The sequence below is a fragment of the Eubalaena glacialis genome, chromosome 3 (genome assembly GCF_028564815.1).
Source record: "Eubalaena glacialis isolate mEubGla1 chromosome 3, mEubGla1.1.hap2.+ XY, whole genome shotgun sequence".
NCBI classification, from domain to species: domain Eukaryota; kingdom Metazoa; phylum Chordata; class Mammalia; order Artiodactyla; family Balaenidae; genus Eubalaena; species Eubalaena glacialis.
In genome coordinates this window covers 132,974,674-132,986,821 of record NC_083718.1, presented here as the reverse complement: position 1 = coordinate 132,986,821, position 12,148 = coordinate 132,974,674, and the positions used below count along the sequence as shown (strand labels likewise).

Genomic DNA, 12,148 nt, shown 5'->3' with positions numbered 1-12,148 from the left:
GTCTAGTTTTGCAAAACATGTAAGACAGACCAAATGCTTCTGACTGTCAATGTATTTGTACTATGATGAAATTAAGAGTCTCTCTGTTTTTTAACACATGAGAGATATCCAAGAAAAATTTATCCTATTAATAAGACTTATTGATCACTACAGACAGCCCAATCTAGGGGAAATAGTCAGGAGCTGGCTAAGAAGAGCTGGTAGTTTTCTCATTTGTTACCTGTTAATCACTTTTCAGTCAGCTACTGTCTGTGTTTATATATGTTTGAAAAATTTTAAAGTGTCAACTAAGACTTCATTTGAAAGGTAAACATTCCATTATACTTATCACATTTTAAGAAATCAATCTGTAGATTTACTGTATACTTTAGGTTTATACATTAAATGAATAGCAATACTTATATGACTTTCCACAAAATCAATTAAATGTTTCCAAAAAACCATCCAGCTTCTACTGGATCAAACACAGGGTTGAGAAGCCATTTTCTCTTTACAGATGTGTGTTCAAAATCCGTACTTATTCCTTGTCATGTCACAAAAGGAAAAATAGAATATACTTCCATGAAATACTTGGTTATAATCAACTCTACTGAGAGTCTTGCTTTGAGAGTTCTCTCCTTCTTTTTAGCTGCTTCTTTTGTCCTGTAATTGAATTGAATTTTCTCCTCACCCCATTCCTTCTAGACAGCTTCTCATTTGAGAGCTTTGAAGATGTATTACACTAATATATCGTCAGAATGACAATGCTATGGTGATGCATGGGTATAATACATCTTCAGAGCTTCAGCACTGTCCAGAAACAATACAGCTGGAGTAAATTCAAACCTAATGTAAAAGGAAACATAAAAAAAAAAAAAAAACTGGCTAACAAGGAAGGTGGAAAAAGAAAAACCCTAACTAAAAAGTTATTTTAATGAATTCCATACTCCTGTATATTTTGATGGAAAGTTTTCAAGATTTTAGTATAGCCTATTATTAATTTGTAAATTTATGCAAGAGTATGCTCTATAAATGTCTTAGTATGATAATGAAACATAGCCTCAGACAAAAAATACACAATAAATCTAGTTTTTGAAGTCTCAGACTCTCAGGCAAAGTTTACAAAGTTTATATGCAGTAAGTGTTGCATTTTGCCTTTTTTGTAAGTCTGGAAAATTAGTTCCTCAACATTTCATGAGACATTTACATTATGTATTACACTAGGAGACATTTCATGAATGCTGAACCTCTTCCCTTAGGACAAAATTCCCTTTGTAACATTCTCATATAGGGTGAACGTGCTGCTTCTGATAGAAAATATTCCATAAAGTTTTGGAAACATTAATAGGCTGAAATTGGGTTGCAGAGTAAACTAGGGTTAGAGAATTTATAGATGATGATGATAATAATAATAATAATAAAAACAGAAATACAGGGCACCATTATTCATGGTCTCCTGGTCACAGTACCCTTTACCTCCTTTACCTTGGCTTTGGTAGGTCAGTAATCACACAGAAGTCTCAGAGAGACTTGCTCTTTTACTGTGAAGGCAAGCCCTTAGGAATCTACAGCCATGTGAATGACTCTACTTTTGTTCTTTATTTTTATAGATTTTTTTTCTACAGCACAGAATGCAACTCAAGAAAACAAATATACCCCTCTTCCAATACACTGCATTTCTTGTCTTCCTCTCTTGTCACACACTATTTATTAGAATCTGAATAATTCAAACTTTTGTTTCTCAAAGTCATTCTGGTAGTTTCTCAGTAAACAATCCCTCTTCTACTTTCTACGTAGAAAAAACTAAATACAAAATAATGTCTCACTAGTTTAGGTATGCAATCATTACAATGCATTTATCTGATTTTTATCACAGTATTTATCATTTCCATCTTTTATTATCTGTCCTCAAGCAACTCTTATGTAAAGACGAATGGTAAAATAAATTTTAATAGTAATAGCTAAGAATTTGGAGCTCTTAATTTTGCCTGAGTATTCTTTTAAAGTCTTTATCTGTAATATCTCTTTTATATAACAGTCCCATGGTATTATTATCAACATCATCATCATCATCATCACCACCATCATCTCTGTTTTGCAGATGAAGAAACTGAGGCACAAAGAGCTTAAAAAATTTGCCCAGGTTAACACACACAGTGAGTGGCAGAGTAAGTAGGGACTTGAAACCAAGTAGTCCAAGTACTAACCATGTCCTTTTAAGCACTCTGCTATATTGCCTTGTTTAATAGGAGTTTGATAATTATAAAAAAGCTATTAGCTTCTTCTATAACCTCTTTGAGGAATGATCTATTCACAAAGGTCATAAATGAAAATAATTATTAGTCATATTAATTTTAAAACATTAATCAGTTAATATAAGTTTATTAATCATTAAAAGACTTTATAGTATTCTAAAATATTATGTCATTTAACAGATATTTATTGAGCGCCTCCTATGTAGCCATATTTGCCTGAATCACGGATCTTAAAGAGAGAGCGCACAAAAAGTGAAAGGAATAAAAAGTGTTTACCATAGTTTTATTGATCTATTATCCAAGATTACTAAGATGATTCTAATTTTCCACTAATGATGATTATTCCCAATTATGGTCAAACTAATAAAATAACATAATTTTAAAACAAGCTGGAGTTTAATTAAAATTCAATAGTGATATATTAATTTTGAGTTAAGAAAACATGGATATAATGCTTTTTTACACTAGAGGTCATTACTCCTTTATAACAATTTATTTCAAGCCAACAATATGCTCATCTATAATTGTCAAGGACACATTAGGCCTTGATTTAAAAAAAAATCATTATTAACATATTTTTCCTTATATATATTTTAATAATAATCCAGGAACAGCACTAAATTTCTAGTAGGCCTTGTTTGTATAACAATGTAGTCTTGAGGGCTTCCCTGGTGGCGCAGTGGTTGAGAATCTGCCTGCCAATGCAGGGGACACGGGTTCAAGCCCTGGTCTGGGAAGATCCCACATGCCGCAGAGCAGCTAGGCCCGTGAGCCACAATTACTGAGCCTGCGCGTCTGGAGCCTGTGCTCCGCAACAAGAGAGGCCGCGACAGTGAGAGGCCCGCACACCGCGATGAAGAGTGGCCCCCGCTTGCCGCAACTAGAGAAAGCCCTCGCACAGAAACGAAGACCCAACACAGCCATAAATAAATTAATTAATTAATTTTAAAAAAAACAAAAAAAAACTGACCTAATTATTAAAAAAAAAAAAATGTAGTCTTGAGAATATGATCTTACATTTATGAGGAAGTAAAACCAAGTTGTATCTTCACTGACTGCCAAGATTCAAATGATCATTAAAACCTGGGTTCAAATGAAAACTATGTTCCTTTCCTCATGAATGTGGAACATGAAGTTATAATACTATTTCACATTAAACCAGTTAACATATGTTAACCTATGTTAGAACAGTGCCTGGGACATACTAAGTGCTCAATAAATATTAGTTAGGCTCATTTTATAATTTCACAGTACCTACTATGCTCTTTATGAATCTTTATAGGACCTACTTCAGTATTATTAATGCAATTTTTTGCCCATGGAGTCCCACTTCTGAATAAAATAGCATGAAACTCACACCCAAAGTAAAAGCTGCATTTTCTGAGATGATAACCTTCAAAGGAGCCCTAACTTGTTTAGACATAACCATTCTTGTAATACCTTCCTGTAACACATGTAATGTGACATTGAAATCACTTGGGGAAAAGACTAGAAAATCTAATTCCCAAAATATAAACAGTCTAATGCCAACAATTATCCCTAAATTCAGTCCACTACGGGGAGACATAATCTAGTGTGGTATTATTATTTTTTTTCCTAATGCTCCTGCTCTCTCAGAAAATCAAGTTTCATTTAAAAAGAAAAAAGAACTTTTTATGAAATGCTTCAAAATGCTTGGTAGGTTCCTGTTTTCTGTTTTATATGGGTAAGCACTTTCCTCTGAGGATAATGGAGTATTTTTTATATTGATTCATCATATCATCAGGCTCATTGTTTAGCCTTATATTTGTCTTAAAATACTGAAATTTTTCTTGCTTTCTATTTTCAAAGAGCAGGCATTAACATTTCTGAATACAAACAATTCCGAATAGCCCACTAATAACTGGATAGAAGTAGAGGGGCTTTGGATACAGACAAATGAAAGTTAAAATTATAAAGAAAACTCTCAGAACAAAGAGGCAATTTTAACTGTATATATAAATTATTGGTGTACAATCTTATGGTAAAAGTTTAACTTGCCATCATTATATAGATTCATTCATTATATAATTATCCATTATGCAAAGCCATTATGGAAATTCACAAAAGCTCCACAAAGAGTGCAACTCAACTATACAAGGGAGGTAGAACCATAGTTTGTAATCTGAAGGTCTGGTATTGTTGAAATGTCATCAGCATAAATTGCTGGTTTTACTGAATTTTTTTCTTCCTAACATTAAAGAGCAAAGTGCAGTGTCAGGATTGCAAACCTGAGAAAAGACTCTTAAAGAACAATAGTGTTTTGGGGGAGAGGTTGCCAGCTTTCAAGGAGCACACACACAGCCTCTTCATCATATCACCCTTGGTATTGGCCCAGCACTCAAGCATTTCAAAGAAGACTTTCTTTCATGAAAGGGGAATGACAATGGAATCAAGAGCACTAACAGAAAGTAATGTTTTCTAGTTAGTACCTGTGATGACTTAAACTATTTTCAGAATTATTTTAAACAATAGATTTCAGTAGTGTTCATGGCTTTTAGATAATAATTTTCTTTTTTATTCAGTCTGTTTTTTCTGATAATTGGTAATTAGCATTTTCTATCTTACAGTTATATTTAATTATCTTTAAAGATTATGAGAGGTTTAATGTGCTAAACCTGTATGTTATGCAGCTGGGAACCTGTTTTAAAACATCTAATGCAAGGGTCAGCAATTTTTTTCTTAAAGGACCAGAGAGTAAATGGTTTAGGTTTCGTGGGCCATGTGATTTCTGTTGCAACTACTCAGCTCTACCATAGCAGTAAGAAAGTAGCCATAGAGAATATGTAAGGTTGTGAGTGTGGCTGTGTTCCAACAACGACAACAAACCCTTCATTTACAAAAACAGACAGTAGGCCAGTTTGGTTCACAGGTCTTAGGTTGCTGAAAAATGGTCTAATGAATCCTTGCCTATTTACTCTGTTTATCCTGAAACTGCTCTCATTTAAAAATCTTAAAGTCCTTAAAATCTCTTAGTTTGGAAAACTGTGTTTTATTCTTGATTAACAGTTTATATTATTTAACTTATAGCTGAGGTAAACTCATAGCAATATTTATGGAAAGCATGGAAAATACTATTTACTTTTTATTTAAAAGTTTCTATACTTTGATACACGTGATTTCCAAATATTGCCTTATGGCCATTTTAAGGCTACTCGAATGTTAAATAATGACTGACCTGTTTTATTAAACACAATATTCTATTCCAAGCAAAAATATCCTTCCAGAATGAAGACAAAATCAAGGCATTCTCAGATGAAGAATACTAAGAGAATTTGTCTCCAGTGGACCTACCACAAAAAAAAAAAAAAAAGTTTAAAGGCAGTTTTCTAGATAGAAATGAAGGAAACAGAACATCAGGAAGGAAGGAAAGACAATGGTAAAAGTAAAAAGATAGGTAAATAGAAAATACTTTTCTTCTCTTGAGTTTTCTAATACATATTTGACAAGTGAAACAAAAACTGTACCATTGTTGGATACAGTTCTCATGATGTAGAGAAAATATTTAAGATAAGTACATTAGAAAAGTGGGAGAGTAAATGGAGGTAAGGTTTCCATACTTCACTGGAAGTAGTAAGATATGAATACCCTCAGACGATGATAAGTTATGTATATATGATATAATTCATAGAGAAAGTACTAAAAAATCTATACCAAGAGGCATGCTCTAAAACACTTTGGATAAAACAATGTGGAATTCTAAAAAGTGCACAAGTAACACACAGAAAGGCATGATAAAGAGAACAGAAACAAAAAAAAGGGGGGAGAACAAACAGAAAACAAAAGAAAAAGATGTCAGACATAAGCCTTAATGAATCCATAATTAAGTTAATTTTAAATGGTCTAAATACACCAATCAAAATATGGAGATTGTCAGAGTGGATAAAAAACATAACTCATCAATATGCTATCTACAAAAGACTTATTTAAAATATAACAACATATGTGGGTTGGAAAAAAAAAATCAAGATTTTGCAAAGCAGCTTTATTTGTTATAGCCAAAAATTGGAAACAGCCAAAATATTCTGTAACACATTTATGGCTAAACAAATTGTGGTACATTCATATCACAAAATATTACTCAGCAATAAAAAGGAACAAACTATTGAGGTGCATGATACAACTTAGATAATAAATCTCAAGAGTGAAAGGGCCAATTTCACAAGGTCACACACTGAATTATTTCATTTACATAACATTCTATAAATGATAAAATTAAAGAGATGGAAAACAGATTAGTGTTTGTTGGGGCTAGAGATGATGGATGGTGAAGGAGTAGATGTGATGCTAAAAGGATAGCATAAAGTAAATCTTTGTGCTGAGGGAATAGCTCTGTATCTTGATTGTGATGATGGCTCCACAAATCAACTCATATGATAAAATGATGTAGAACTACATGCACACATTGCACTAATATCCATTCCAAGTTTTGGTGTCATACTACAGTTACATCTAATGTAACATGGGAGAAACTGGGTGAAGGGTATGTGGAAGCTCTCTGCACTAACTTCACAACTTCCTGTGAGCCTATAATTATTTCAAAGTAAAAAGTGGAAAAAAAGAACCTCATATTCATTTGGGGCAATTTATTTAAACAATCTGAGTGCCGTGTTCATCTGCACAATGAGGATGACAATACCCTCTGATAGTTCAGTTTTGAGGCTTATATGAGACAAGTACACACAAGTACCTCCCATTTTTCCTAGACTACATAAAGTAATGAATACATGTTAGTTGAACCATACTAACTAAAATTTCTTTGGTGCAAGCTGCTCTTTACATTAATGGAGTTAAAGTGCTGAACCTAATTCCAACATGTTGATGGGGGGTTTCCCACACCACCAAGCAATTATCCAATACCAGCTGGGTGTTCTACAATTCAACTCAATTCTGACACTACCCAGAGAGAGCATGAGATTCCACGGAATAAGGGCTCAGTACTACAAGACTGCCCTGCTCCCCCACCCCCAACAAACGTCAGTAGCAATTCCAGGTTATCACCTATGCTTGAAGCTGAAAGGACCCTGTGGGGCCCTCACTGGTACAAAAGCCCCTCTGTGTACCGCATTTCTTATTTGTAGAAAAAGGCTTTGGTCTCCTAGGCCTTCTCTGAGTTCCAGAGAGCAGATTCATACAGTTACTAATTAGGTTAGTGAGGGAATGCAGAAACCAAGGAAAAGCAGTCAAGAAACAATAGTCGGGTGATAAAACAAAATCCTAGTTCCTCCTCAACGAATATACATAACAATCTAAGTATATCTTTGAGTTGTTATGCAGAAACTAAGACCCACCATGCCCAGGAGGAGGATGATGACTACATGGTGACCATAAGCACACAGACCCCAGACTGGTTGGAACCAGAAGATTGATGATTAATTTTCCTGAAACACCACCTTGTTACCTCACCATCAACCAATCAGAAGAAAGTCATGAACCGTGCAGCCTTCACCCAATGTTGTCTTTAAAAACCCTTCCCTGGAAGCCACTGGGGAGTCTAGGGTCTTCTGAGCATGAGCCGCCCATTCTCCTTGCTTGGCACCTTCAATAAACACTATACTTTCCTTCACCACAACCTGGTGTCAGTAAATTGGCTTTGCTACATGGCAGGTGAGTGGACTCAAAGTTCAGTTCAGTAACATGCTTCCGACCAATGAGCTATAGATTAGAGGTTTCAAAGACCCTGTGTTTGGGTTTGACTAATTTGCTAGAGCAGCTCACAGATCTCAGAGAAACATTTGATTTACTAGATCTCTGGTTTATTATAAAAGGATATAACTCGGAAACCCCCAGATGAAAGGGATACATAGGGCAAAGTATGGGGAAAGGATGAGGGGAGAAGCTTCCAGGCTCTCTGGGCATACCACTCTTCCTGAATTTCCACATGTATACTGATCTAGGAGTTCTCTAAACTCTGTCCTTTAGCATTTTTTATGGAAGCTTTATTACATTGGCATAATTGATTAAATCATCAGCCATTGAGAACTGATTCAACTTCCAACCCCTCTCCCCTCCCCAGAAGTGAGTGGAGTGGGACTGAAAATTCCAATCCTCTAATCACATAGTTGGTTCTCCTGGCAACCAACCTTAGGTGTGGTCCCAAAGTCACCTCATTAACATAATAAAAACACCTTTATAGCTCACTCCCCTGATGTGAAATTCCAGGGTTTTTAGGAGCTCGGTGCCAGAAATGGCATGAAGGTCAAATATATATATATTTCTTATAAATCACAGTACCACAGAGGTGCAACCATATTGAAGGCATAAGGGAAATTAAGGGGTGATTCATATTTAGGGGTATGTTTGTGTATTTATATTAGGGGGATAAAGGTAGTGGGGAGATATCAGACAGGAAATACTTGCTTGTGACACTATCATGTTATCTCTTCAAATTTTAATTTCTAGTTCTAAGAAGTCATGTGGGAAGCAAGGACAGAGAGCAGCATCCATTAAGTCTGCAGTACTTATGGAGCCCCTACTTTGTGCCAGGTCTTGTGCTAAGCCATGGGGTACAAAGGTCAACAAACACTGTTTCTGGACAGAAGGAGTCCCCTGTCCCAAAAGACCATGGACAAACAAAACCAAAGACTACAATTCAGAGAATTAGTCCCACACAAATGGTGGCACAAGGTACTATGTAACTACAGAGAAAGAAGCACCTGATTTTTCTTGGGATGCTTAGGAATAGCTTCATTAAAAGTTGAAAAAGGAGTAAGTTTGACAACTGTAGAGGGGGACAAAAGATATTCCTCATACAAAAAATAAAATATGTAAAAGTAGAAAAACACAATTTTCACCTTGACTAACTGGATTCATAGTTTGCCTCCACATCTAAGTTCTTCACTTCTTATTTGCTCTTTATTCCTCCACAACTGAGTTTCTGGTCCATTATGTCACTGAATTGCTGCAATGATCACCAAACTATCTAACCCAAAGGTAACTGGTCTGATCTTATTTAACCTGATTGACATTTTTAACCACTCACTGCTCCAGGAATTTTTTCCTCTTTTGGCTTCTCGTAATCATGGCTTTCTGATTCTATTCCTACATCTCTGACCACTTGTTTGTGGTTTCCTTTATAAGTGCTCAATAATTGTTGACTAAACAAAAGTGATCAGTGTCAAGAGATTGATTTCAGAAAAGAGCGACTTGAGCCTGTTTAAATGTGGACAGGATAAAGTTAATAGAGGAGAAGAGCTTAAAGATGTAGGGAGAAAGAGGATGTTTAATGGAATAAGTACCTGACAAACAGGAAAGAATGGATGGAACATAACAGGACAAACGGAACTTAATGGAACATTCTTTATCTTGAGTTAGGCAATAATCTTAACTCCTGTGGATAATTAGAATGAGACTATCCTTTCAAAAGGCACTAAGTATATAGAGATTAGAGGAAAAAGAGTTTGAGATACACAGCCCAGTGTTCATGCTCAAATTTTGGCTTTGGAGCCAAAAGAATATCTTTGCTAGCTTATAAACACCAGCAGGGTAAAGTAAGAACATCTCTGGAGATTCCAGATGTCAAAGAATAGGAATGAACTAGGAAACAGAGATTAAGATAAACAGCAATGAATAATAAGCAGAAATTTGACAGAGGCTTTCAAAATGCTTCCATATTTGTCATATACAATCTATGATTTTAAAATTTATCTTTTTAAGTTTTCCTATTTTTTCTGACTGGATCTAGATTTATTAATAAATGATGTGTGATTAAGAATTTTATTTTGTCTTTGTATTCAAAATCAAATGCCTGGTGTAAACTTGTGAATGTTCTCCAGAACTTTTAGGTGAGTTTTAGCTTCATGATATCACAGCATTTGAGAGCAGCTATGTGAATTGCATTCAAGAGATGTAAATAGGTCCCTCAATTTCAGAAACAGGGTTGGATATCCTGTGCCTCTGGATATCATTCCCTGAGAAGTTACAGCTTCACTTATTTAATCCCAAATGGGCATAACTAGACTCTAATCATGAGGAAACATGAGTCAAACTCAGAATGAGAAATATTCTATTTTTTTAAAAAGTAGAAAAATGTCAGGGAAGACTAAGAAAGACTAAGGAATAGTCCCCAGACTAAAGAGGACTAAAGTGATATGACAACTAAGTACAATACTAAAGGGAAAAGAATTCTCTAAAGGATACTATTCAATCAGTTGACAAAATTGGAATATGGATAGTAATGGGATAAAAGTATAATGCCAATGTTAAATGTACAAAAGTAAAAAACTGCACTGTGGTTACAGAAGAGAATATCCTTCTTCAGAAATTCACACTGAAAATAACTAGGGAGAAAAGAGCTTGCTGTATGCAAGCTGTTCTCAAATAATTCAATGAAAAAAAATATTTCTGCATACTCTACACACAGCAAATGTTGAAGCAAATGGGAAAAATGATGGATGAAACTGAGTAAAGGACAGAGGGTGTACTTTGCATTATTTTTGTAACACTTTTTTTTTTCTTACTGGAAGTATTTTTATTTTTTTTTAATTTTATTGATGTATAGTTGATTTACAATGTTGTGTTTAATTTCTGCTGTACAGCAGTGTCAGTTATACACACACACACATATATATATATATATATTCTTTTTCATATTCTTTTCCATTATGGTTTATCACAGGATATTGAATATAGTTCTCTGTGCTATACAGTAGGACCTTGTTGTTCATCCATCCTATATATAATAGTTTACATCTGTTAATTCCAAACTTTTTAAATATAAATTTGAAATTAATTTCTACATATAGAATAGAAAATATAGAAAGGAAGAAATCATCACTATAAGTAACTCTAAGGAAGCTCATATATTCAGAAACTTCTCAGGAAAGATATTTTGGGGAAAGTATGCTAAGTTGTTTGAACAAACAAGTGGAATGGCAACTTCAGTTGGTTCAGGCAATGTCTGTGATGTGGTTGAACTCACAACCTAACTTTTCCGTAGATAAGGGAAAAGCTCTGTGGAGCTACCTTCCTGTGACCAGCCATTTATAAAAATATCAGCTATGTCTAGCTATTCGTTAGATAATAGTTAATATTTATGCTAATTTTACTCATTTGCTCTGTATGGTAGGATCAGAAAAACAAATCTATGCACAGTTTAACTTAAAACCCAATCCTTCGTCTTTCAGCTTCATGATGCTATCCATTATCGTCATTCTAATAACTTCACTAACCAACATTCATGGTATTTAATTAAACTAAAATGTAGCCAAGTACTTACAAAAAGAATATGCATAATAACAAGCACCGCAAAGAAGGAGAGTTAAATCCAAACTATTAATCTTAAATTGTATGAAGATGGAGATTATGTGCTTCATTCTTACAAAAATTATATTTTCATATCAGATTTAAATCCCCGGAAAGATGATTAAGAATCAACCTTACATTTGCATATCACCTTATACTTTTTAATGCACATTTATGCTTATTATCTTTTTTGAGTCTCACAATAGCCAGGGACTTTTATCATTCGATTTTTGGAAAGTAGGAAACTAGCTGAGGGTAACTGAGGCTAAGAGATTTGCACTAGGATTTGCTGAACTGATGAATAAAGAAGTTGAGACTGGAGCACATGTATTCTAACTGCTAGTCCTGGGTTTGCCTCACTTACACCCCATGGAGAGTCTTGCCACTAATTCAGTGCTCACATACCAGTTTTATGATTCTGTAGCCACTCTAGAGAGTGAAATGTTGGCAGTCAAAAGCACACTCATGGTTCAGAAATATTACAGGGACCATAATGCATATTATGTAAGGGTATATTGCTGTTCTATTGATTTTTTTCTCACACTAATAGTAATACTAAGAGTATGATGTGAGTAAGTCTCATTAGACCTACTGCATAAATGAGGAAACCAAAAGGCACTTAAGGATAAGTGATATTAAAGAAAGCATTAGCA

At 34.6% G+C, this 12,148-nt stretch overlaps 1 protein-coding gene across 1 annotated transcript in view; it reads right to left on the bottom strand.

Moving 5' to 3' along the window:
- Positions 1-12,148, bottom strand: part of NEGR1 (neuronal growth regulator 1) — a 917,236-nt gene that overhangs the window by 373,431 nt on the left and 531,657 nt on the right. The gene's annotated exons all lie outside the window — the stretch shown is intronic.